Source organism: Aotus nancymaae, unplaced genomic scaffold, assembly GCF_030222135.1.
Source record: "Aotus nancymaae isolate 86718 unplaced genomic scaffold, 86718_ANA_hifiasm-v0.15.2.pri h1tg000058l, whole genome shotgun sequence".
Taxonomy (NCBI): domain Eukaryota; kingdom Metazoa; phylum Chordata; class Mammalia; order Primates; family Aotidae; genus Aotus; species Aotus nancymaae.
Window position 1 is genome coordinate 19,487,547 of NW_026988472.1, and position 27,025 is coordinate 19,514,571.

Genomic DNA, 27,025 nt, shown 5'->3' on the forward strand with positions numbered 1-27,025 from the left:
CCTTAATTGTAGCACCTGGAACGCGGGGTGTTGCCCTGTATTCTCCTTCAGGCTGCTTTTCCTACCAGGCCAGAAGCTCCTGGAGGGCAGGACAGGCACATTCTTCCTGATTTTCCTTCCCTATAACCTACCAGGGTATCTTAGGTAAGAATTCTCCAGAGCTGGGTGCTGTAGCTCATGATGGTATTCCCAGCACTTTGGGAGGCCAAGGTGGGTGAATCACTTGAGGTCAGGAGTTCAAGACCAGCCTGGACAACATGGTGAGACCCCACCATCTCTACTAAAAATACAAAATTAGTTGGGTGTTGCGGCACATGGCTGTAGTCCCAGTTTCTCGGGAGGCTGAGGCGGGAGAATCGCTTGAACCTGGGAGGCAGAGGTTTGCAGTGAGCTGAGATTGCACCACTGCACTCCAGTCTGGGCAACAAGAGCGAAACTCCAACTCAAAAAAAAAAAAAAAAGAATTCTCTAGAAGCAGAGACTGAGGGGCAAGTCCTGTGTGGGTGCTTTATGGAGCAAGTCCTTGCTGGAGAAGCCAGCGAGGGAGTGAGGGCAGCAGTGAGGCAGGGAAGAGGTGAAGCAAGGAGGGAGGCTCAGGGGATCCCCGGGAGCGGGGGCGGGCAGGGGCCATGGAGCCCTGGGGCATCAGAGAGCATTGAAGAGTCAGAGAGTGAGAGGGCAAGAGAGGAAAGTAAGGCAAGCGGGAGAGAGTAAGCTGAGACAGCGAGAGTGGCAGGGTGATAGGCAGAGGGCATGAAAGAGGGCACAGAGTGGGGAACAGAGCCCCAGGGAGAAGATGAGAGTAAGCAAAAGCCAGCAAACGAAGGAGGATGGGGAGGAGGAGGAGGACAGAGAATGCAGGGAAATAAGGGGATGGGAGAGTGGGCATAGAGAGGGAAAGCATGAGAAAATAAGGGGAAACCGTGAGAGAGAGAGAGAGAGAGAGGGCGAGTGAGCACAGCACGAGCCTTGTACTCCAGTCCCCAGGGTCCTGGGTTGTCCCAGACTCTCTGGGCAGCTCAGGAGGCATGGCCGGGCTGCGGGCTTTCCCTGGGGCCCACGTGGGTGAGAGGTTGAGCAACGCCTCCCTGGCGGGCTCTCTGTGTGGTGCCCCTGGCAAGTTTCCCTGAGGCCCTCCTGTTCCAGGGGACTCCCAGGGCCACCCGCCCAGGCGAGGGGAGAGTGGAACTGGATAATCGACTCATCATGGGCCTTTCTGTGCAGGCTCATTCTCTAATCCCACAGCTCCTCAAGGAGGGGGCGGCCCTGTTAATATTTCCATGTCACCACAGAGGAATTCGAGGCCCGGGGAAACCTGACAAGGCTCAGAGGTGAGTCACCGAGAGAGAATTCGTGTTCCCGGATTCCCTTTCCTCTAGGAGGAGAGATGCAGCTCGGGGTGGGGCACCCAGTGCCCCGGTGCGGCCTCTGCCTTAGCACATGTTCAGATGCAAACACCCAGGGCCAGGCAGGGGGCTAGAGAGGGGTCCCCTTGTCCTCCAGGCCCTTGAGAGGCCTTGGTAAGCTCCCACTGGAGGCCAAGCCCTCCTTTCCACCTGCTTAGACTTTGTAAGAGGGGGAAGGGTGGGCACAGGGCACGGTGGCTGGTGGAACCGGACCAGCCCCAGGCTCCGGGTGACCTCTGTTCTAGTCCCAGCTCTGCCACCAAAAAACATGTGACCTTGAACAAGACACTTAATTTCTCAGAGCCTCCATTTCCTAATCAGTAAAACATGGACAAGACTTGCCTTGCCCACTACCTTACAAGCTTGTTGTCAGGGCCCATTAAGATAATACAAGTCAATATCTAGTACCATTTCACGGAGGTCTCCCAGAGGTCCTTAGTAAATTCTGTCTTAGCTTCCTATGGCTGCCTATAACAAATGGCCACAATTTGGTGGCTTAAAACAATAGGAATGTATTCTCTTACGGTTCTGGAAGCTAGAGACCTGAAGTCAGTTTCACTGGGCCGTACTTCCTCGGGGAATCCAGTGGAAAATCTGTCCCTTGCCTCTTCTGGCTTCTGGTGGCTGCTGGCCTTCCTTAGCTTGTGGCTGACTCACTCCTCACTGCAAACGTCAAGACCAGCATCTTCACCTCTCACTCTGCTCCACATTCACGTGGTCTTCTCCTCTTCCATTTGATTGATGCAGAGAAGTTATCCCACGGACCAAGGTCATCGCCAGCGAGAGAGCTGGAATTCGAACTGAAGCCTCGGAAATTCAAACCTGTGTTCTCTGTTCCAGCTCAGCCAGAGCCTGCCTGAACAGGGCCTGCCTCCTGGGTCCTCTGTGGCCTCTTTTGGGGAGCCCTCTGGAGCCAGCCTGTGGCTGCCCCTGGCTCATGTCCAGCCAAAGAATCAAGGACTTGAGACTCAGCCTGGACTGTGGTGTCTAAATAAAGGACGTCCTTGAGATCAGAGCAGAGGTCAGGAGAGGACACCGGCTGCAGCTGACCAGCCCAACGGGGTGGCCTTAGTGGCCCATCAGAAGGCTGGGAGTGGGCTAGCCTCACTCGCAGTGAGCTCCATCCTCCAGCGCTCTGCCAGCCAGGCAATCTAGGATCTCAGGACTGAGGTCAGACCAGGGTCAATGCCGACATAAAAACAGTTGACTCAAGCAAGACCACCTACATATTTAAACAGATCTTAGAGAACGAAGGGGTTGTGTCATCAGTTGGGGATGGAGAGACAGAATGGGCCTCAGACTGGGGACTGGAACTTTCTTTGCTTCAATAATTTGTCCTTTTAAGAGGCTGATGCCTGGGAGGGCCCTTTCTACCTTCTCCTTCTTGTGCTGCTGAAAGAAATGGCAAAGTCTGTCCAGTTTAGTTCTGGAGAAAAGGTAAAACAAGGTTGCGTGTGTGTGCACGTGTGCATGTGCACGTGTGCTGGGGGCAAAGAGATAGAGCCATTTAATTTTTTTAAAAAAGCCAGATGGACTGGCAGAACTCGACACTGCTTACTCTATTCCACATTTTATCCGCAGAAAAAGAGCCAGAACAAGAGATCCAGGAACATGGGAAACATGGCCGTGGCTGAAGTGTTATCTGGGTTAAAAACCCCAGGAGTGCTCCTCTTTAATTTTTTGGTAGAGCGGGATCAAGGAATCGATTCACTCTGGTTATGCTTCCTACCATTGTTTCTGTGGGCCGTGTTTGATCTGGGTTTCACGTGTAGATCTGCTATCCATGCTCTGAAAGAAATAATATATTCTGCATTGCACCAGGTCAGGCTCAACCATGAAAACCCTTTTTTGGATGATTTCAAAGCCACACACATGCTCGCTCGTGCGCACACACACACACACACACAGACACACCGGCGTGCGCATGTTCACACACAGTGTTTGTGTAAAGGATTAAAAAAGAATGAAAGGCCCAGTTGCAGAACATGACCAGGGTTCCAGACATGGCGTGGCCAAGGCTGTGGCCCCCACCCGCTGACCTGGGCCAGCCGTGTCCCCTCTGAGTCATGTGCGTGCCCCACCCCTGCGGGCAGGGGGCATCCGGGCCCTTTGATGGTGTGCCTGGTGAGGTTATTATTGGTAACAATGGTTTTCAGTGAAAGAGAGCAATTTTCACAATGGAGAAGTCTTCCCCTTCCTTTAGGTCAAAAGCTGAACGAAGACGAAAATGACATTAACCAGTGTAGGATCCTGAAAAGATGAAATGCTCAACACCTCCCAGCTCTAAATCGGCCTGGGCGTTTACTAGCATTTTAAGGGCCAGAGGGAAGTTGAAGCAACTGCCGGGGTAACACACACGTGAAGAATGTGAGGCCAGACAGTCCGGGCAAATAAATAACCCTGTGCTGGCAATAAGAGACGTGCCTGGAGTTTTAGCGCGGGGCTGTAAAAGTTGACAGGAGCCATTTGGACTGGAAACGGCCGTGTGGGTAACGCTGCCAGGTTTTGCCAAGCGCCCGGCTGTTGAATACTACAAAACTGAATAGATAAAAAAGAAAACAACAGCCACAAAAGAGAAAAAAAATCGCAACACGAAACCACCCACGCAGCGTCCACCCACCCCTTCCCCTCACGCTCGGTGCCCTCTCCCTTTGTTTAGATAAGGTGTCCGCTGCTGCTGCTGCTGTTGGCCACCAGCCAGCTTTCTGTCTCCAAACTGGGGGGCTTCAGCGCCACACAGGAGACGCGATTCTCTGATGCTGCCGGCCCGGGTGTCAGCAGCACCCCGAGGGTCCCTGCAGATTTGTGTTCCAAGAACGATGATTTGTTTGACAACGGGCTTTCCTTCTAGACTGTTCTTCCAGCGTGGCACAGTGTGTGAGTCCTTGGAGACAGGACAGGGCTGTGGAGCAGGCACCTCGGGCCACGGGGTCGGGCCACAGGGTCGGGCCACTGTCTAATTATGATGGCCACATAAAGAAATCCCAGACACAGTCAAAGGCCAAGGAGTGTCTTTGGTTTCATGGACTAACTGAAGCGTTTAAGCTCATCAGGCCTGAAAAAGTTAAGAGCAGGAGCAGCAAGATGGACAAGACTGGACTTATTCTATGGCCCACAAAAGATTCTTAATAAGCTCGGAGAAAGGTCCCCCACCGCCGCCACTCACATATTTCTCTCCCTACTTCATTCCAAAGCTCCTGTGTTAGGCAAAGAGACAGCTCCGACAAGCTGCCCGGGAGGTCAGTGAGGAGGCTGTGGGTGAGCTGGTCTCAGGGCAGCTCCCACGAGGTGGAGCAGGGCTGTCCTGGTGAGTGACAGATCAGGGCAGGGCACAAGTGGTCTCCAGGCAGCCCTGAGCAGCTGGGCCCATGTGTGCTCAGGAGAAGCAGGATGTGACACCCATCCTGGTCTCTGTTCAGGCTTTCTCTGAGAATTCAGAACTTTGGAATCAGTTTGATAATTAGCCTTCACCCTACTGAAAGCAGGAGGGAAAGGCCAGAGGGACTGATTTTCTAAGTGGCACTGGAATCAGTGTGGGGGGCTTTCCATAAGGAACTGTACAGCTGCAGCGCTTAGGAAAATGAGAAGCTTGTCTGTTGGTGAGCCCATCCTCCTTGATTTCCCAAACGCTTTCTCCTCACTTCTCAACTACGGGGGCATCTGGGGAGAGCTGGGATAGCCTGGTTCACCCAGGATGTCAGAGGTACAGTCTCAGAATGTCAAGGAAGGCTCTGGCCTGTCATATCGTGGCCAGTTTGATAGATTGTGTTAAAGGCTGGAGTGGTCACCAGGGAGCCAAGAGGTCTAAAGTGACATCGGCAGGGCTTGATCCACCCAGGGCGGAGACACTGTTTGTGGCTTCTGCTTCTTTCCATGGCACATGTGCAACACTCTCAGTGCAGACTCAGTTTCCCAGGAACCTCACAGAGGATGGTGCGGAGGTTGTCACCAGCTTTCCTGCCCTGGGAAAGGAATGCGCCCCATTGCATCCGATTTATCACCAGTCTTCTGAGTTTGGCGACTGTGAGTCAGGTTTCACAGGCAGGTCTGTGCCAAGTGTGCTGACCAAATCCTGTTTCTGAGTCAGCTCCCGGTTGTGGTGGTTTGCCGGCATCCCCTCCCCTGGCTACTGTCTGAGAGCTGGACTCCCCTGTCACTTTAGCGAGTCTCGTTTGCAAGACTACTTTTATTCCCGGTCAGCCCTACCTGCTGCCATGGTTTTTAACTGGTGCCCCAGGCATGGGGGCAGCATGGGTGGGATGGGGTGGGGTGTGCTCACAGCGGAGGAAAAGCAAAGAAAAGGGGAAGGAGGAGGTGTGAGCCTCACGCACATTGGTCGTGGTCTGGCAGTTGCTCTTTCCACCTCAGAGTCCTGGGGGATCTCCTCTGGGGGATTATGTAATAGGGGAATTGAGATGGGAGAGAGGTCAAAAGCTCCCGTTGAACCCCTGAATTGTAGCCTGTTTCTTGAATTATACAAAATTGATGCTTTAAACTCAAAGGAAACAAAGAAAAAACTATGAGTTATGACAGCTTGCTTATCCAGAAATTACTTGATTTAACAACCTCAGGTATGTGGAACAATCAAGAAGAACCAAAATGTGTGAGGAATCCCCTGTTCTAAAGCTCACTGGTAGTCATCACTGTACAGATCCTTGATCCTGTCTCATCAGAACCTCTTCACTCTCGTTGCACACTATTCTCACGAACTAGATGACTCTAAAATTCCTTCAATGCCTCCTTTCGTTTTTGTTTTTGTTTTGACTGCCATGACTAAAATCAAGAATACCAGAGAAAGAGGAGCAAGTTGGAAGGAAAATTCAATGAGTTCAGGTTTGGACATAGACTGAGGGGACTCGGGGATACTAAAAGCAGGAGGACGTCAGGTGCGGTGGCTCATGCCTGTAATTCCAGCACTTTGGGAGGCTGAGGTGGGCAGATCACAAGGTCAGGAGATTGAGACTATCAGGCTAAGATGGTGAAACCCCATCTCTACTAAACATAGAAAAATTAGTTGAGCATGGTGGGAAGCACCTGTAATCCCAGATACTCAGGAGCCTGAGGCAAGGGAGAATCCCTTGAACCCAGGAGGCAGAGGTTGCAGTGAGCCAAGATCGTGCCACTGTACTCCAGCCTGGGCAATAGAGAGAGACTCTGTCTCAATAAATAAATAAATAAATAAATAAATAGGTAAATAAAAGCAGGAGGAAGGGGTTATTATTTTGTTTTTGTTTTCCTTTCTTTTTGTAGAGACAGGGAGGGTCTCACTCTGTTGCCCAGGCTGGAGTGCAGTAGCTCACTACAGCCTTGAACTCCTGGGCTCAAGCGATCCTTCCGCCTTGGCCAGGAAGGGGTTATGGTCAGCATTAGAGCAAAAGAAGAGATGGGAACAAACTATTTAATAGAAACCAGAGCTCCAAAAGGATAGCCAGGTGGGGACCATCCAATAAAGGACCAAAGCCACGCAGAGAGCCTCCTTGTCTTTCAGTAGGACACAGCTGTCAATGTTCTGAGTGAGTGGGCCACCAAGACACACACCAAGCATGTCAGCGCCATCGAAGGAAACGGGACATGTGAAATGCAGTTTAGACTTGGTTAATTTAAAATAGGTAGGCTTTCTGTCTTTTAAGTTTTTGAGTTCACAGAGGGTGAGCTTTACATATCCTGCAACTTCATTTCTTTAGAACAACCCATTCTTCCCTGATGCTGGGTAGGTGAGGGGTTAGTGTTTTTCTACTTGTTACGACTTAAAGATAAAAAATAAAAAATTCTGCTGGTTGCCCAAGAAAATTTACCCTATCTCATTTGACATGAGAAGCCTGGCATTCCTTTGAACGAGCACGCTTCTTGCATATTGCATTCAAAGGAATGCCAGGCTTCCCATGTCAAAAGAGCTTTCTTTAGTCGGAAAACAATTGATTTGCAGAGCTGTTCCTGGCTTCCAGGAAGAAGGGAGGGTTCTATAGTAGGGAGCAGGACATCCCCATTCTCCTTCTGTTCCAGACAATGGGAAGGGGACTCCTTTGGCCTGGCTGCACCCTCACTAGTGGCTTGATGGGTACAGTTGGAGTTGCCTGAGTGCTCCCCCTCCCCTTGGTTATGGATGACTCTGTAGGTGGCCCTGTAGGTTGGTGTGCACCTTTCTTCTCTTGGAGAGATGGAAGCACCAAATTCTACCTTTTCTGGAGTCTTTCTCTGTCTCTGTCTCTCTCTCTCTCTCTTTTTTTTAGAGGCAGGGTCTTGCTCTTTCGCCCAGGCTGGAGTACAGCAGTGCCATCACAGCTCACTGCAGTCTTGAACTCCTGAGCTCAAGGCATCCTCCCACCTCAGCCTCCTGAGCAGCTGGGACCATACGCCCTTTCTGCTGGAGTTTCTAGCAGAGCTGGAGGATTGCTTCCCAGGGAACCTTCAGCTCCCTAGACCACACCCTTATTTCTGCCTTCTGACCACTGTCGCAAGTCCATTTCTGTCAGGATCACTCTTTGTCACTCTGGGTGATGGTCTGTTAGGGTCCCTCCCCTCCCACACACTCCTGAGATCCACTGCTGTGAAGACAAGGAAGTTCCTTTATTGAACATTTATGAGCCTGGCATTTAATAGGCGCTGAATGCATATTTGTTGGAAGGAAGGGAGGAAAGCTGGAAGGAAAGAAAGAAAGAGGAAGAAAGATGACTCCCGGGCACAGAGCCGGGGCACTGGTTCTCAATCCTCACTTCATGTTGGAGTCACCTGGTTGGGGGAGCTGTAAGATTACTGATGCCTCTGTCCCAGCCCCCGAAATTCAGACTTCTTGAGTCTCGGGTGTGGCCTGGGCGTAGGGGCTTACTAAAAGTTCCCTAGAGATTTCCATGTGCAGTCCAGGGTAGGGACCACCAACATAAAGAGTCTAGCTTCAGAGTCAGAAAGAATAGAGTAGCTTTGAGTAGGTTGCTGAAGTTGAGCCTCAGTTTCCTCATCTGTTTTGCGGGCGGTGATAATACCCACCTCGTGGTGTCCTTGGGAGAGCAAAGTGAGACTATAAATTGGAAGCAGGAAACATGAAGCAAGTACTCTGGAATGCTGGATGGAAATGCGTGGTCACTGGCATTCCCACACGAGAAAACATCGAGGCAAAAGATCTAAAATCACCTTCCCATCCTCTGGGTCTTGAGGCTGCCCGTTTTCTATCCTCTTTTGCCCTCTTAGCTCCAACTCAAAGACTCGCAAGTGGCCGAGGCTCATTAAATATTCGCAGGCTGACCCAGAAGGGGAAGGAGAGCCCAGCAGAGTTCAGCAGACCCCAGGAGTTTGGTTTTACCTTTAAATCTTCAGGAGGAAAGGTGCTGTTAGAACCGCAGACGGGAGGTTTTATGATGCCCTTATTGATTGCTGTGAAAACAGCCTGACGGTGGCTCCTGCGGCCCCCCCTGGGCAATCCTGGGGCATACACAGTGACCCGGCACCCCAGCAGGCCCAGAGCTAGCGCTCAGACTCCAGCCCCCACTCTCTGCCTTTGATGAGAGACACTGAGTGATCCTCAGCCCTGGGGACTTGTTCAGCTGTTCGGCATTTAGCAAAATCTGGCGTGTACTCTGCACTGCGCTCCACCCCGTCCTCCCAGCTTCTCCTTAGCATTTCAGAGGAATCATTAACTGCCTCAAACTGCGACCTTCAGGACAGGGAAGTGGGCACTCCAGCTCTGACCTGCCTTGCCTAGCTTTTGGTGACCTTCTGGCCTAAAGATGGGAGCAAACTCTGCCCTGGTTGAGGGAACTGGAGCTGGCAGGCACACCAGGGGGCTCTCTGGATTGGGGGGGCTGTGCCTGGGCTGAGATGTTCTGGTGATGATAATGACTACAGTGCGTTGTCTGTAATTATGCCGTCTCTAAGCCCCTGGGGCTGGGATGGTGTATTTGCCTGTGCTGTTTGGGGGTTGATCCTGCTGTCAGCGCTTAGCAAGAATTAACAGTGACGCTCTGCGTACCACAGTCATAACACTAAATCTGATCTGCATGTTTATGATTCATTAAAAAAAACCCACCGTCGCTGAAACCCCTCCAAGCCCATCATTGAAAGAAATTATGCTCAGTTGAAAGAGCGATTTGACGTCACAGAGGATCTACGTGCCTTTTCATGAGCGGCTGGAATTAGAAGGCTGCGCTTCGGCAAGTGTAAACGGCATCCAGACTTGGAAAGCTCTGTGCAGCCAGCAACCTGTTTTCCAGGTGTAGATTGCTCACTTTCCGGAGTCTCTGAAGCTGGGTATTTTGAAGATCCCTGACAGGCCACCGCCAGCATGCTTATCACGCCCTTCTGGGCCACACCAAGCTCCTTCCTGGCAGTGTAGGTTCTGGAAAAGCCCATCTTTTTCTTTCTTTCTTTCTTTCTTTTTTTTTTTATTAGAAGCCCAGACATAAGTGGGAAGGATGGTGTGCTTCAACAACAAAACCCCCAGCATTTCACAGTCAAGAAGAAGTTATTTGGGGATGCTGTGCTGTTTGTGGTTTTTGGTGGCACCTTCTACTTTATTTCTTGGATAATTAGGAGTTTTCTATTAACTCTTTTACATGGGATCAGAACCCATGAAGATAGCCTCCCCCTTTATGGACCTGGCAGCCCTGTCCTGTGGGGGAAGCAGGGGACTGGGCGGCAGGACTCCTGGGTTCAAGTCTTCCCTTGTTCCATGGACACTTGAACGTGTTGTGGCCCCATATCTACAAAGTTGGATCAGGAGATATCCCAGCTCACTCTGTCTCTTAGAGTCCAGTTGGAACAAGGAAGCAAAACAAGAGATAAGGGCATTTGGTCTCTTGACAGATATAAGAACTTTTTTTTTTTTTTTTTAAGACAGAGTATCACTCTGTCACCCAAGTTGGGTTCAGTGGCACGACTTCGGCTCACTGCAACCTCTGCTGCCCGGGTTCAAGCAATTTTCATGCATCAGCCTCCCGAGTAGCTAGGATTACAGGCGTCTACCACCATGCTTGGCTAATTTTTGTATTTTTAGTAGTGATGGAGTTTTGCCATGTCGGCCAGGGTGATCTCGAACTCCTGACCTCAGGTGATCCACCTGTGTTTGCATCCCAAAGTGCTGGGGTTACAGGTGAGAGCCACCATGCCCAGCCAGATACAGGAACTTAATAAGTGAATAGCTTTTGTTGCAGTTATTACTGCTGTGTAACAAACCACCCAAATTTAGTGGCACAAAACCACACCCATTTCATTGTATGCAATGTGGGCGAAGCTTAGCTGGGCGGTTCTTTCGCCCCTCATGATATCTACTGAGACTACCCACTGGCAGGTGAGCTGGGTCTGGAGGTTTTCAACATGGCTCCATTCATGTCTGGTGCCCCCCTGGGGAGGAGCTGTCACCTGGAGCCTCTGCGTGTGGCCTCCTCAGTACAGAAGTCTCAGGAAGGTTGGATTTCTTATGTGGCGACTAGCTTACCCCATAGCAACTGTCTCAAGAGAACCAGGTGGAAGCTGCATGCACCATTCTGACACATCCTTGGAAGCCACACAGTGTCATTCACGCCACATTCTATGTGTTGAAGCAGTCATGAGCTTACTCACATTCAAGGAGAGGAGACACAGACCCCAATTCTTGATGGGAGGAATATTAAAGAATTTGGGGACCATGTTTAAAAATGGCTCCAGTTTCTAGTCTTATGCAATTCTTCATGTAGTGCTTTATATTTTACAGTGTTGGTCATCTCTAATATTTGCTTTGACCCTCACCACAGCCTTCTGACAGGGGTAATGTTACTGTACCCATTATGCCAATAAGGAAACTGAGGCTCAGAGAGATGACTTGATTTGCTCAAGCTTCTGTGGCAACTAAATAAAACAAAACAATGAAACATGCCTTGAACCCACGTTCCCAGATAACAGATCTTGAAGGTGTGTGTCACAAAGCTGAGAAGTACAGAAAGTTGTTCTTTGTGAGCAATTATCTTTCATACCTTCCAAAACAATGTTTTCAAATAGCTGATGGATTGTTTGGGAGACCCATCACTTACACTAAGACAAAAGACTAAACAGGACCCACTCTTCATGGAGAACCTCTTCGGCTGCTACCTCTGGTCTTCCTTATCTCACTGTCGAATCTGCCAACAATAAAATGCTAATTCATCTAATACAAACGTGGCGAATTGTGGTAGTCAAGCTCAGCCAGACTGGTAGCTCACAGGGCAAATATTTGATCAGTGAGTAAAAATTCAAATTTGCACAATTTGCTGAAGGTGAAAAGTATATTAGGGAACAAATGTAATGGGGGTTAAGTAGGCCTGTAGGAGGTATCCTCTAAGACCACCCCCAGAAGCCCATAGCTTCTTGCTGACCCAAGTTATGAGCAAGAGTGGGCTGGGTGGCTCCAATCAAGACCGCCCTCCTGGTGTGACCACTGACTGGTGTTCATATGCACATCTACGGGGTGTACCACACTGTCCCCCAACTTCTCCCCAGCTCGTTTTAGAGAAGTGCTCTAGGCATTTTTTTTCTACCACCAGGTAAGCTGGAAGCCGCTCCTGGCTTCCCTGCTCAGCTTCCAACATGGGTCGTTCTTGGCCATAACTTGTGCCAGGGGAAGCAACCAGCCTGGCCGGGCTTTGGGGGCCACGCAGCAGGGAGCTTAGGCCAGATGTCAGGAGGGGAAATGAGGGCGGGGGTTTGCTCAGAATGTTTACTCAGTCCCCATGTTTCCCCAGACCCGTTCTATTCCTCTTCAGGACCCTTCATATTAATTCAGAGAGAGAAGTCGGGCCGCCAAACAGCCTAGGCAAGTTGGGAAGCTGGCGGGTATGTGAAGAATGTGCTGGTTATTCCAACCACCAGGCTGGAGAGTGGAGCTGGAGCCCTGGATTCTTTGCGGGTGAAGCTACATGGCTGAGGAACAAGTAACAGCTGGTCACTGGCAAGGCTTGGGAGGAAGGGGGGGCTGAGCTGGCGGCTGGAGAGGACCACGTTTGCCACAGTCGATGGGCCAAGCTGTGGACATTTTGCGGTGCTGATTAGTTTGTCTTATTTAACTGTGGTTGGGCTTGTCCGAGGCTCGTCCTGGGCTGCCCAGTGCCCTGGTGGGTGGCACAATGATGCCTAATGATCAGCCCTGCAGAAGCAACCCTTAAACAAGCCGGAAGCATGAGGCCCCCTGCAGTCGCAAGCTGTGATGGCCGCTGGTTCCCGCAACTCAGTGCCTGAGTGTAAAAGGAAAGTACAATGGAGAAATCAGACTAGCATTCTCCTCCGTGTGCCTGGGCCAACTGAGCAAATCCAAGACGCTGGGCTGGGCTAGGGGCAGACCAGGTTCCAGACAGGCATCAGCCTCCAGAGGAACCGTGAGGGGGCGACCGGACCCCGAGGTAAAGAAAGCGATTGATCTGTCCAGATGTGCTAGAAGCCTAGACATTCAGGGAAGGGAGAGGGAGTGGCTGACATGGAGGGGCGCCGCCCAGATCTCTCTTTGTGGAAAGCCTGGCTGCCCAGCTGCGGGCTGTGTAGTCTCCAGACAGCCTCCAGCTGTCAAGCCTTGGGGTTGGCCTCAGCTGCTGAGAGCGCCTTGGCCAAGGCCACAATCTCCTGGGGTGGCCCATATCTGGTGGCTGAAGTGGGGTGGGAGGCCTGTTATAAGGGGCCTGCCATTTTGGCTGAAGGCAGGGCACTGGCCTCGGGAACCCTCGTTCCAGAACTCTCTCCTCCAGGTTAGTCAAGACTCTGTTGGACCTGTATCCCAGCTCGACTCCCACCTCTGCCAAGTCCTGCCTGCCCCGCCACTTCCTTTCACAGGACCTGATCCCTCACAAACTCCTCTTGATCCCCAATCTCCATCTCAGTGCTTCCAGAGACCCCAGCCTGTGGCAGAGTCCTTGGGAACCAGCAGGACTCCAGATGCCATTTTATTACAGTGTGGGGGGTTTTGTTCAGTTTCCCTTAAATTGTTCCAGAGGTTTCCTCCACTGATTGTACTTTATTTCCCCTTGCTTTGAGAGATTATTCCAAACATAATAGACTCCTTCAGTAGGGCAACCCCTGCCCCCAGCCCTTAGCCTCCACATGAAATTTCTTCTACTCCATTGCATCCTCCTCACACGCCCCTCCCCCAGCCCTGAGGCCAGCCCTGCCCCTCTACAGGAGACTTCTCTCTGCTTATATCTGTTCTCCTCTCTTGTTCCTGATGACTGTGGCTCTCTGCCAGGGTCAGTCGTAAGATGTCCCTCTGCACACAAAATCTCCATCTCCTGCCAGACACTGGGCCTTTATTGTTGGCGTGGGGACAAGCCAAATCGCTTGGCAAGCGGCACGCCAGCCCTTAGTCACTGTGTCATCACTGTGGCCATCGCCACGGCATTGGCCTCCCCTCTCCAGCTCTCAGTCCTCACCGTATTCTCTGCCCTCTTTCCCTGGCACAGACGGGGCCAGCCTGGGAACCCCAGATGTCACCTCCTGAGGGCCCCAGGGAGGCCTACCTCATAGCTCAGATCCTTGGCTCATCAGTTAGGAACTTCTCTGACCTGCTTGGCAGCCACCGCCTGTAATACCAGATGCCTAATTAGCAGCTCAGAATGTCCTTTTCCTCCTCCTCTGTGGGCCCCACCTTCACCTTGATGGGTGACCCCAGAGTCAGAGCAGAGAGGAATGGCCATTAGAGGCAGGGGCATATTTCAGGCATTGCATGGCAAGGGCGGGGAGGAGATGTTTCTCGATTGCGTCCGTGGTTACAGCAGGCTCAATTCTATTCATCGTCTATTTATTGTACACTGTGCAGCGGCAGTGGGTGGCTGTCACCAGCTGACGCAGGGCCTGCCAGGGTGTTGTTTCGTGCTGCTGTGGGGAGACCACGCGGCTCCTACCATCCGCTGAGGGGTCATTGAGGGGGAGGGCATTGCCGAGGGTTACAGTGACCTGTTTTAAAGGCTCGCTCTTTGCCTGGCTGCACATGAACCTGCTCTTCCAGACCTGAGCGGCTGCGAGGGAGAAGGCTGGCCCCAGCCAGCTAACAGACCTCCGGGAGGACCCGAGGGAATCGCTCCCCTTGCCCAGCCTGAGACAGGCTCCCGAAGGCTTCATTTACACAAACAATCAAAAAGCCAACCCAGCCCAGATGTAACGCTCGCATTTTATTGCTTGCAGTGTTTTAGTTCTAATTTGGCTTCATTTGGAATAGAGGTTTTACTAAGTGGCATAAATTGAGCCTAACAAATTTTAAAACTCAAACACCAACACCCTAAATGCTTAAAACTGTAATTGTAGAGATATAAAAAGTGAGTTGTCAGGGAGGGGTTTTGAGGGAGGCAGAAGAAGGGGGAGGGGAAGAAATGCAATTTCCGTCCTACTTGGCAGGAGACTTAGTTCCTGCTTCCCCTCCCCCCAGGCTCCAGCCCTGTCCCCTCCCCTGGTGGAGAATGTACCCGGAAGCCTCCTGACTCCCTGCCAGTGCCCTCCAGGATGTTTTGTACATAGTGGGTGCTTAGGAAAGATTAGGTGAACTAATTATTTTCTTAGATGTGGCTGTGGACAGGAGGGCCAAAGTGGATTCTTTCGAGCGGACGCATTTGTCCCTACAGGGGAGATCTGCGCTGTCTCCGCCGTGCCCCCCCGCCCCCCCACGCCAGCCCCCGTTGTGGAATTCTACATGCTGGAGAACTCTCAGGATCTTTGTAGGGAAATTTGAGGCCACTTGAGACCTCCGGGCTCCTCTGCGGATTGCAGAGGCTACTGATGGGAGGGGCCTATGCCTGGCCACTTTGCTCAGGGGCCCATTTCCCTACTTCTTGTGGGAAATATGGTCGAGGATGATTTGTAGGTGGGGAGAACGATCTATGTGTAAAATTCAGGGCCCCGTGAGTCCCTGAAGAAGTGGCCAGGCCTCTGTAGGGGCCACATGAGCAGCTCTGCAGGCCAAGCCTGACACTTTGGGGGACCAGTACTCTGATTTTCCTTCAGTGCACCAGCCCTCCTCCAAGTAAGAGTCCCATACACATATATGAGCACGAGTGACCATGGCAAGCATCCCTGAGTGTGTGGGGGAATGGGTGGAAGCCAGAGAGGTCATTCAGGGTGGGCTGGCTCCCCTGGCCAGCCTCCGTGGCCACACTTGCTAGTATTGATCATTCTCTCTCTCTCTCAGGAACTGGTCAGCACTTTCAGCCTTAGCCCCATGCTTTAGCACATGCTTATATAATGATTTGGCTTGCAGACAGCAAGGTGGGATGGAGGGAAAGCCCACTTGGCAGCAGATGCCTCCAGCTCGCGGCTGAGCTTCTGCCCTTTGTGGTCTGGGTGACCTTGGCCAAACCCCCAGGTTTTCCAGTTTTACTTCCTCTAGCTATAAAAGGGGTGACGGCACCCACGAAACTCTCAAAAGCAAAAATATATCATACGAGATGAAAATGTTTTATTATCATTTTCAGTTGATATGAAAATACTTTGTCCTAAGACACTCTTGATACCAAGGATCAGAATACTATTTAAATTAGCTCAAGGACACAGGAGGTTTAGTAACAGGAGGCAGGGTCCCTTATAGAACACTGAACTACTGGGGATCACAGGGCCAGAGGCTGAGACCTAGAGATCTAGAAACGAGGCTGGGCTCGGTCCTTCTCCCTCCACCTGGGGCCCACAGTCACTCCTCCCTGTGGTTCTCTGCATGACTGATGAGTTCTGTCTCCACTCACTGGCTCTTTCTTGACTCCTTTGTTCAATTATACCTGACTCAGTGTGGCTGCCCCAAATGGCAGCTCTAGTTAGAAAAGGTCTGACATGCTCCAGGGCCCACAAATTCTTCTCTGACTGATTTTACGTCTATGAGTTCAAAAATCTCAGAAGAGAATCTCATTGGTTCAGTCGGGATCAGGGATTGGTTCCACCCTAGATCAGGTATATTGGCCTGGCCAGTCAGCAGTGACCAGGGAGGTTGGGTCATGAGAAATATTAGAGCTCCCTAGCCTACCCTTTAAGCAAGGACTAAGAGTAGATACATGGGGGGAATTTAGCAATAGTCATCTCCAGCTTATTTCTTGAGTACTGTGTCATATTTTTTTTTCTGAATATGCTGGAATACAACCCAGAGCCCTGAACTAAGAAACGGCGCAATATATGGTTTCTAACTGTTTGAGGAAAAGTAACTTTCTGTCCAAATGCTATTGTCTGTGTTTCCTCCCCTACGCTTGCTTCTCATCTGGGAGTGGAAGGTTTCAAGGAAGGGTAACTAGAGCCAAAAAGCTAACCTCACCAATATATAAAAAGTTCCTAGATATTAAAAAAACAAATCAGTGACCTGATAGGAAAAATATGCAAAAGATATGAACACACAGTTTATTGAAAATGACCTACAAATGGCTTTTAAACATGTGAAGTGTTGCTCTCACTTATAATAAGAAAACACAAAATAAAACTATACTGAGATATTATTTTTTCCTAGAAGGTTGGCAAAGGAAAAATTGATAACATGCTATCTACGATGGCAAGGCTGTCTACAAATGTGCTCTCTTACATTGCTTGTAGGAGTATAAATTAGTTCAACTCTTACGCACGGAAATTAGCAATATCTATCAAAATTTCAAATGCACATACCCCTCCCACATACTTTTTTTTTGAGATGGAGTCTCGCTCTGTCTCCCAGGCTGGAGTGCAGTAGCACGATCTTGGCTCACTGCAACCTCTGCCTCTCAGGCTCAAGTGATTCTCCTGCTTCAGCCTCCTGAGTAGGTGGGACTGCAGGTGTGTACCACCAGGCCCAGCTAATTTTTGTATTTTTAGTAGAGACAGGGTTTCACCATGTTGATGAGGCTGGTCTTGAACTCCTGACCTTAGGTGATCTGCCCGCCTTGGCCTCCCAAAGTACATGAGCCACCACACCCCGCCACACATACCCTTCGATCCAGCAACTCTATTTCAAGGAATTTACCCTACGTGTGTATGTACCGTATGTTGTATCAGTTAGCCATCACCACATAACCAACCATTCCAAATTTCAGTGCCTCAAAACCACAACTATTTATTATTTCTCACTAGTTGGTTGGTTGGGCGGTTCTGCTGATTTGAGTTAGACTAGGTTAATCTTGGCTAAATTCCCTAGAGTGTCTGCGATCTGCTGGTGGATTGGCTAAGGAGTGGCTTATCCAGGACAGACTCAGTTGGGCAGTGCAGCTCTGTCCATACCTGCTCTCATCCTCCAGCAGGCTAACTTGTTCTCAGGCTGGCCTGGGCATGTTTCATGCCAATTACAGGCAAACAAAAGAGGAAACGGAAACTTCAAGTGCTTTCTTAAGCTTCTGCTTTCTTTGAGTCTGCTGAGCAAGTAACACGGTGAAGGGAAAGAGAAATGCACTCTGCCCTGTAGTGAGAGAAGCAGCAAAGTGAAGGGTCAAAGGGCAAGGATATAGGGAGAGGCAGAGACTCGGGGCCATTTATGCCATCAATCCTCCACATGTGTCAAATCCTCCACATTTGTGCACGGTTACTTACTGCAGCATTGACGTTGATAGAAACAATTGAAACAGCCATCAGTAGGAGACTGGCTAAAATCAACCGTGATGTCTACACTCTGGAATAATCTGCAACTGAAAAAAGGATTAGGAATTCCTCTGTGTATGACTGGAGAAATCCTGAAAGTAGATTGTTAAGTGGAAAAAGCCAGGCGCAGGACACTGCGCATATAGCATCTACCTTTTATGTAAAAAAGGGAGAGCAATAAGAATATGTGCATTTGTATTTCCTTGTATTTGCATGAATTAATTTTGGAAAGAGAAACAAGAAACTGCTAGTGGTAGATGTACGGGGGTGGGGGAGCACTGGGTAGACTGGGGAACAGAGATGGAGGGGGGACTTTTCATTGTATAAATAAAAATAAATCCCATGCTGATATAATAATAGACATTCAAAAATTAACATCAAATATCCTCAAACGTGCAATAATACACTTTAAAAGGAGAGGAAAATAAAGGAAGGGAGAGTAACAGAACTGTGTGGCTTCCAGAGGCCTTTGTAGATTAAAAAAAAAAAAAGTAGGGCCTGTGACTATGACATTGAGCAATTATGCCTAATTTAAGCCTTGCCACCCAACCTGCTTTGCCCTTTGTGGATCCGTTTTGGGAAACACCCATTCTCCAATGGAAAAAGAGCTGGTGTTTCCACTCCTGGGCTGTGCTGTCCCTGAGGAATGACAGAACACTGCCCTGCCCTCTGCTCATGACCAGGGGCTGACATTTCTAAAGGATGCCACATGCATTTTCCAGACACATTTGTGGGTTGATGTGAGCTGGGATGTAGTCCTTGGCTCTTCAAATGTCAGTGTGCTGGTGTGCACGAATAGAATCCCCTTTCTCTGGAAATGCCCGCAGCCACGTGGGAATGGGTTTCCATGACATTCGTCCTGGTCGTCAGGCTCTAGACATGAAGGAGCCCCTGAATAACAACCGACCCACTCCTGAGCCTGTGGTGGGAGTCAGCAAGACCATGCAGAAGTATAACTCAACAGTGACCCAGCACCAGGCCCATACCTACTTAGGCGTGTCACTAAAGCCATGTGATGACTGCTTTGGGCTCCTAAAGCACCCAACTGAACAGAGTCCCACAGTCGGTGTCCCATCCTCCCTTCTGCTGGCTCCTGGGACACAAGAAGGGACACAGTAGCTGTCGGATCTGTCAGCCTCTGGAGGCAGCAAACAACCAGTCTCTGCCTGTGCCTGTTCTGAAGCAATGAGCAGCCACCGCACCCGCTTCTGCCACCACTGCCGTACTGTGCGTGTGCACCGAGCACTTAACCACATGCCAAACTGTCCAGAGCCCTGATTCCACAGGGAAGAAGACATCACTGGCGGAGAAGATGGCCAACTAAACAAGCGCTTATGATGAAGTCTGATATGATGTTTGCTATGGGGAACTCTCTTTGAGACAGGGTCTCACTCTCATCCAAGCTGGACTGCAGTGGCATGATCATATCTCACTGTAGCCTCCCTGTCTTGGGCTCAAGCAATCCTCCCACCTCAGCCTCGCTAGCAGCTGGGACTACAGACATGCACCACCATTCCTGGGTAATTTTTTCAAAAAAACTTTTGTAGAGACAAATTCTCTGTATGTTGTCCAGGCTGGTCTTGAACTCCTAAGCTCAAGGGATCCTCCCACCTCGGCCTCTCAAAGTGCTAGATTACAGGCATGAGCCACCATACCTGGCCAGTAATCCTCTCTTGTGGCAAGACACAACACTCAACTCAGACTAGCTTAAAGGAAAATGGGGTTCGAATTTCTCCATTGTTTATAGAGAAATACACATCTCATAAAACTCAAGGCAAATACACATCTCATGAAACTCAAGGCAGCAATGTGGCTAGGCTCCAGACTCTGGTAACCCAGGAACCTCTTCTTTTCATGTCTCCTCTCTGCTTGTTAGCGCCTCTCTTCTCTCTCATACAGACTAGTTTTCTTCATGTAACAGAGAATATAATGGCTGATGCTCCGGAGCAGTATACCTCACAGCTGCAGCCACCCAATTTGAGATTGACTCGCCTTTCTCCATTTCAGTTCCAAAAATTCTGGGGAAAGGCCAGGCGCAGTGGCTCACGCCTGTAATCCCAGCACTTTGGGAGGCTGAGGCAAGCGGATCACCTGAGGGCAGGAGTTCGAGACAAGCCTGGTCAACATGGTGAAACCCCGTCTCTACTGAAAATACAAAAATTATCCAGGTGTGGTGGCCGGTGCTTATAATCTTAGCTACTCAGGAGGCTGAGGCAGGAGAATGGCTTGAACTCGGGAGGTGGAGGTTACAGTGAGCTGAGATCGTGCCACTGCACTCCAGCCTGGGCAACAGAGTGAGACTCCATCTTGAAAAAAAAAATTCTGGGGAAAGGTATCACTGGACTCTGTGTGGTCAGGTGTCCAGCTTTGGACTGAACAAATTCAGTGAATGGCGGGGCTATGCATTACCAATAGGGTGCTGCCCCTGGAAATCATGTGGCTGGGGAGAGGGGCTGCTTGAGGAAAAGGGGCAGATAACGCCCAAAGCGTTCATTGCAGAGCGGCAGTGGAGGGCATGTGACAGGGCCATGGCCTGATTTGGAGAAAGAGAGAGAGAGAGATAGAGAGATAGAGAGATCAGGAAAGGTTCCCAGGTTCCCAGGTCCGGGGGCATTTGAGCAGAGAGCCAAAGGATGGTGAGCTCAGGGCTGGCTACAGTGGCAGGGGGACATGACTGTCATAGGCAGGGGGAAGAGCTGCAGATGGAAAGCTCAGTGAGGCACCTCTTCTTCCATCCACCTGTGGCTGACCTTTTTTCTTTTTCTGCTGTGCTCTGGGGCCGTCCCTTCACCTGCTCTCCCAGCTTATCAACTTGTTCTCCAACTGTACCCATCCTAGTACTTATCCCAAGTGTGCTCTTTATTTCATCTCTTCTTTCCCCTCTGCTTTTCCACTTGATAATCTTTCTTGTGAGTTCGTGTTCGTTTCTTGCTGCTGTTATCTTCTGTTCTCTCCTTGACTATATTTCTCATGCTCATTGCAAACGCCGGGTCCTCTTGTTCCCATCATTTCCATCTGCTTCCACTGATTCTGATGTCCAGTTTATGGTCTTTTTCTTGTGATAGACGTCCTCAGGGGCCTCATTGTTTGGCCTTAAGAGGGGTCACATGTGATGGAACAGGGCTGGCAGCCACCTACCTGGTCCTGTGAATTGGGGAAGCGCCCAAGTCCAGGTCTCAGTAGTTCTCAGTCCCAGGGAGTTTAAGGAGAGGGCAGCCAACCACAGTGGCACATATGTGTAATCCCAGCACTTTGGGAGGCTGAGACGGGATGACCACTGAAGTCCAGGAGATTAAGACTAGCTTGGGCAACATGGCAAAATCCTGTTTCTACATAAAATAAGAAAATTAGCCAGGCATGGTGGTGCGTGTCTGTGGTCCCAGCTCCTCGGGAGGCTGAGGTAGGAGAATCACCTGAGCTCAGGGACGTCGAGGCTGTAGTGAGTGGTGACCGCACAACTGCACTCCAAGCTGGGCAACAAAGTGAGACCCCCATCCCCTCCCAAAAAGGAAAGTCCTTAGTTTCCTGAGTGCTGACAACATGAGCTGTTGTCACCGATTTCTGCCATGAAAGGGCAGGAAAAATGACAGCCCACGGCCTTAGGCAGATAGCGGGATGCAGGAGCCAATTTTAAAAGCCTCCCTCTTGCCTTCCAGCCACCCACCATCCTGACAGATCCCACTTCAAAGGCAGCCTTCCATCTCTCCCGGGGCTTCTCACAGGTCTTTGGTTGGCTTCCGGATATATGTTACCCTCTCACCTCTTTGGTGTTTCCAGGGTTGGGAGAGGGAGGTAGCAGCACAGATGAACTTGCCAATTGCCTGGCCAGCTTTGACCTCACACTTGCCCTAGAACCTGCTCTCTCCCAGGCATCCTGCTCAGGTCTGGCTCCAGCTGGATCCAGCCTCTCTCCATCCTGGCTCCTAGTCCAGGCTTTGGCCTCCTGTTCCCTCTCTGGGCATCTGATCCCCAACTGTTCCAGGTGAGTGGCTTTACTTCCCCTCTCAGTGTGGTCAGCTCCTAGCACCCACCCCCAATCTGTGGCTGGTCCAGGATCTGCACATCTGCTGGGGGTTCCATCATGGGGCATTGATGCCTGAGGGAGAGACAAGCTGATGGAGTCACTGTTCTTCAGCTTGAGGAAGAGAAGGATGAGATGCCTTGGCTAGGTGAGATTTACATACAGGCACCGATCATTTGGAGCAGTCTCTGAGATCTGGGCTCCAGAGGCCCCCTGTGATCTGGATTGGAGAGGGGTCTGGAGGTCCCAGGGGAACGGCCAAGGGTGGCCAAGGTGGCAGGTCGGGACACTCAGGGGGCCCGGGGCAGTGGGTATTTACTCTTTGGTGATAGAAGCATTTCAATATTTTAACAACCAGTACAGCTGTCGTAGCAGTGCATTTCGACTGAATGTCAGCCCAGGTTGTAGGTGGCAGTGAGCAGCTGGGCTGTCACAGTGACGTTAAGAGCAGATGGAGTGGTTATAAACTGCGACAGGAGAAATTTAGGCTTGTCACGGGGAAACCTATATCACCACCTTTTACCAAGGAGAACTGGTAGAAATTCTCTCTGAAACTTGGGGGTTTCTGAGAGACAGGTCTCCCAAATGGACTAGCTGCAGCTTTCTTAGGCTGGCCTGGCATCCAGGGAATGGCACAAATGACTTCTTTGGATTCCCTTTCTCTGGAGCAAAGATCCCCAAATGATATGCTGTGGTACTTAATCAGGAACATTTTTTGAGCCTTTGCTGTGTGCCAGATGTGGTGCTGGGTAATGAGCCTACAAAGGTGAAAAACGCAGGGTCCCTGTTCTCCTGAAACTCACGATGGTTCAGGCGAGGGGCGGAGGAAGACAGGACACCTACCCCAAGGAGGATCACAGAACCAGGCAGTGGGTGGGATGTACTGAATGAGTTCACAATGAGAAATGATGCAGAAACTCTTTTGGGGTGCGAGTGGTGGATTCGTGTGGCTGAGGGGAGGCCACCCTGTCAGAACAGGGATGGAATCGGCCTCTAAAAGCTTTTCCTTTGCCTGTAGAAATAGAAAAGCAGTGCTACTTGGTTCTGATTTTCGCCTCCAGATATCAGGACACACTTTGCCCTTGAAAGCACTCAAATCGACTTGCCTGGCCGATGTGAGGTCACTGCTTGTTAGCTATGCACAGCTGAGATCAGAACCTGTCCTCCTGCCAGCCAGCCAACGCAGAGGCTGGGTGTCTCACAAGCAGCCCTGAAGGGCTGTTCAGGGCACCTTTCTTCTAAGATTTCTCCAGACTGATGAGGCTGAGGGCAATGTGGGTCTCCATCCTCCCTCCCACAAAGTGGTGCTTAGGAGGACTGGAGACAGCCCTGTGTCAAACTGCTGCCCCTAGAGAAAGGGCTGGTATCTCTGGGTGAATCTCAATCTCAGAGACTGCCCTTGGTGGGTATCCAGGCCAGTCGTCCCCTCCCTGGGCACTCTGTCTGGGAAGACAAGCTTTGGCTGCATTCCAGAGCTGCAATGAAGGCTCTGCTCCATGGAATCCTCAGGGATCCAGGATCTTCCAGGCTCACTGCTCCGCCTTTCAAAGGATAGAGCCTTTAGCCTCCTGGTCCAACATGGCAGCTATGATACCCATGTTTAAGGCAGCAGGATAGAGAAAGCAACTAAAAAGAAAGGGATGCCAAAGCACAGACTAGCTGTCTTTATCCCTTCCTCAGTATTTTTTATTGTGGTACAATACATATGATGTAAAATTTATCATCTGAGGCATTTTTAAATGTACTCATAATGACATGCAGCTGAGGTGGGAGAACAGGGTCTGGAGGCAGGGAGCCTAAGGCCAATTCCTGCTGACTTCCTAGAACTAAATCAAAAGGAAAACCCCAGCTTTCCACACCTAAGTAACAAAAGGACAGGAGGCTACTCCCTTTGCAACCCCCACCCCTTTTTTCTGCATGGCAGATGGAAAGTTGAAAGTATCTCTGATTGGTTGCTCTCTGCAACGAATCAGATGTTTGGGTAGGAGCATAACTTTGTAACTTCACCTTTGCAAACAATTGGTAGCTTTCCGCAACCAATCAGATGGACTCCAGGCCAAGTCTTCGTTTGCATAGAAGTATAACTTTGTAACTTCACTTTAGTCTCTGATTGGTTGCTTTCCACAATCAATCAGATGCTTGCATAGGGTGTAACCTTTATAACTTAATTTCAGCCTCTGATTACCAGCCGCTACTTCATTTACATAGGGTGTACACCAAATAACCAATGGGAAACTTCTAGAGGGTTTTAAACCCCAGGAACTTCTGTAAAGGGGCTCTTGAGCCCCTATGCTCAGCCTGCTTCCACTTGTGGGGTGTACTTTTATTTTCAATAAATCTCTGCTTTTGTTGCTTCATTCTGCCCTTGCTTTGTGTGTTTTGTACAATTCTTTGTTCAAAATGCCAAGAACCTGGACACCCTCCAACCAGTAATACAGCCATCACCACCATTCATCTCTAGAGCTCTTTTCATCTTGTAAAACTGAAACTGTGTATCTGTTAAACACTAACTCCCCATTCTACTTTCTGCCTCTGATTTTGACTCCTCTTAGTGCCTCATAGAGACAGGCTATCTTTTAAGGAAGATTCTTGGAAACTGACACGCCATGCTTCCACTTAAGTCTCATTGGCCAGAACTTAGTCACATGACAACACGGAGCTGGGAAATTAGTCTTTTTCCTGGGTGGCCACTAGGGGAGATATTCAGGGACAGGTAGCAAAGAAAAATAGCTCAGTCTTACCCAACTATGGGGTCGTTCAGTGCAAATGCTCTGTAAGGAGCTGTTAGGCAAAGAAAGGAACTATAAATTAAAGAGCTTTATTTTTAATTTTAGCTTTTTTTTTTTTTTTTTTTTTTGCCTATGGCTGATTCTTTCAACTCTGAATGCAAAGCATCTGTACATATTTCTCCTCTCTTTCTCTCCATTGGCTTTTCTTACCTCTTTGATTGAAATATATATATATGTGTGTGTGTAGATGTGTGTATATATGTATACACACATATATACTCTGTTACTTGCAGCCAAAGGCATTTCTCACTGATACAAGTTCTTTGATCTTCCATCCTTCCACTGCCAAACTCCTTCTGAGGGAGGTCCACACAAACTGGGCCCTGCTTTTCAGATGTCTAGTCCCTCTTAATCCCTTGCCACTAACATGCTCCTTTACCAGGTCATAGTCAGGTTAGTTTTGTAAAACCCAATGGCTGTTGTTTATATCTTCCTTGTACACTTTGAGTTTAGAGTTTTTTGCTGAAACTCTTTTTCCCTTTGGTTTCTAGGACCTTGGATTGTATAGTTGACTTTCTGTCTTCTGACTATTACTTCTACATTTTATATACTGGGAGCCTCTTCTTCATCTTGCCTCCTCATTCTAGGTACTTTCCCTGCCCAAAGCCTTAACCTCAGTCCTTTTATGATTCACCATCACTGCTACCACCCGCATCATCTCCACTGCCATCTCTACTACCAGCGCTACTACCACCATTACCACTACGACCACCACCATCTCCAACATCATCACCACTTCCACTGTCAATCTACGAACATAATCTCTCATCCTTCAATCCTCATAATAGCTGTACAAGGTAAGTAATATTATCCCCATTTTGCAGATAAGAACACTGAGGCTTCAAGAGATGATATATTTTGCCTAAGAGCAAAAAGCTGGGAGGTGTCAGAGGTGGGATTTAAATTGCAGTCTATCTGATGTTAAAGACTGGGCTCTTGATACACCATGATTCCTCTTTAAAATGCCACAGGATTCACTCCTTATCGCTCTTCCTCTGACAACACCATGTGACATCCTACCATCAGCACAGGCTTGGTCAGTAAAACAACCTCACAACAAATCTCCTTTCCTATAGGCATAGGGTCCCCACTTCACCTCCATTTGTCCCCACCATGCCTGTTTGCCCAACACTAGACCGCTAGTCCAGTGATACTTCAGCCTTCCTCAAGTCCCTGCTCTGCTCATGTACTTACAGTGGCTCCCTGACATTGCGTGGATCTGGTTCTCAAAAGCCTTCCTCACCTGTGCCCATGCTCTCCATACTTCTGGCTGACCATCACTTGCCAGTATTCTGAAGCCAGCTGTGGTGGACATTATTAGTGCTCACCAACAGCCAGTTCTCTCCTTCCTGGACAGAGGGGAGATCCTACTTCCCAGCCCCTTTGCAACTAGGCAAAGCCAACAAAGCTCTGGCCAATGAAATATATGTGAAAGTGACATGTAAGAATTTTACATTGAGACAATGAAAGGGCTCTGCAGGACCCTTTGAATTCTCTCACCCCTTGCTGGGGTGATCAGTTGCAATATTCCAGATGGTAGAGCCTCCATTGCCTGAGTTCTTGAGTGACTGTATGGAGCAGAACACTTTTCCCTTTTCATCCATTGACTTGAAGTGAAATTTGCGTGGACATGAAATTCCTTGAGCCACGGAGATCTTGCGGTTGTCTGTTACGGCAGCGTAAGCCTAGCATATCAGGACAGGCCAGGTTACGCTGTCAGAACAACTCCAAAATCTCAGTGGCTTTCAACACAACAACAAACATTTCTTTCTTGCTCGTGCTACATGTCTTCATAGGTCAACAGGGGGAGGCTTTTCTCATGGTAGTTACTCAGGTATCTAGGTGGATGGAGAGTCCATCTTTGTGGTCTCTGAGTTCTCTCCAAGTGGGGAGAGAACATGGTGAATCACATCTTGACTCTTAACACTTCCACTTAGGACACAAGCAACTTCTGGTGACATTTCCTTGACCAGATCAAGTCACATGGCCACACCTGACTTCAAAGAGGGTCAAGAAAATATAATTCTACCATATGCCGGGAAAGAAGAGGGCAGATATTTGGTGAACATTGCCATTGCCATCTTGACTCATATGCTAGATGAGTTGGTCCCCTCCATACTCTGCTTCATCCTGCCTCGAGGACTTATTTCATGCTATTTCTTCACCTTTTAACTACAGCTCCAGGCCCGTCTTTTCCATAAAGCCTCCCTTGATATTTCTAGCACATTCTCTTCCTGCTTCTAAACTCCTAGGGCCTTTAGGGTGGCCAGAATTCAATTGGTTATTCATTGGATCATGTATAAGTCATGAGACTATTT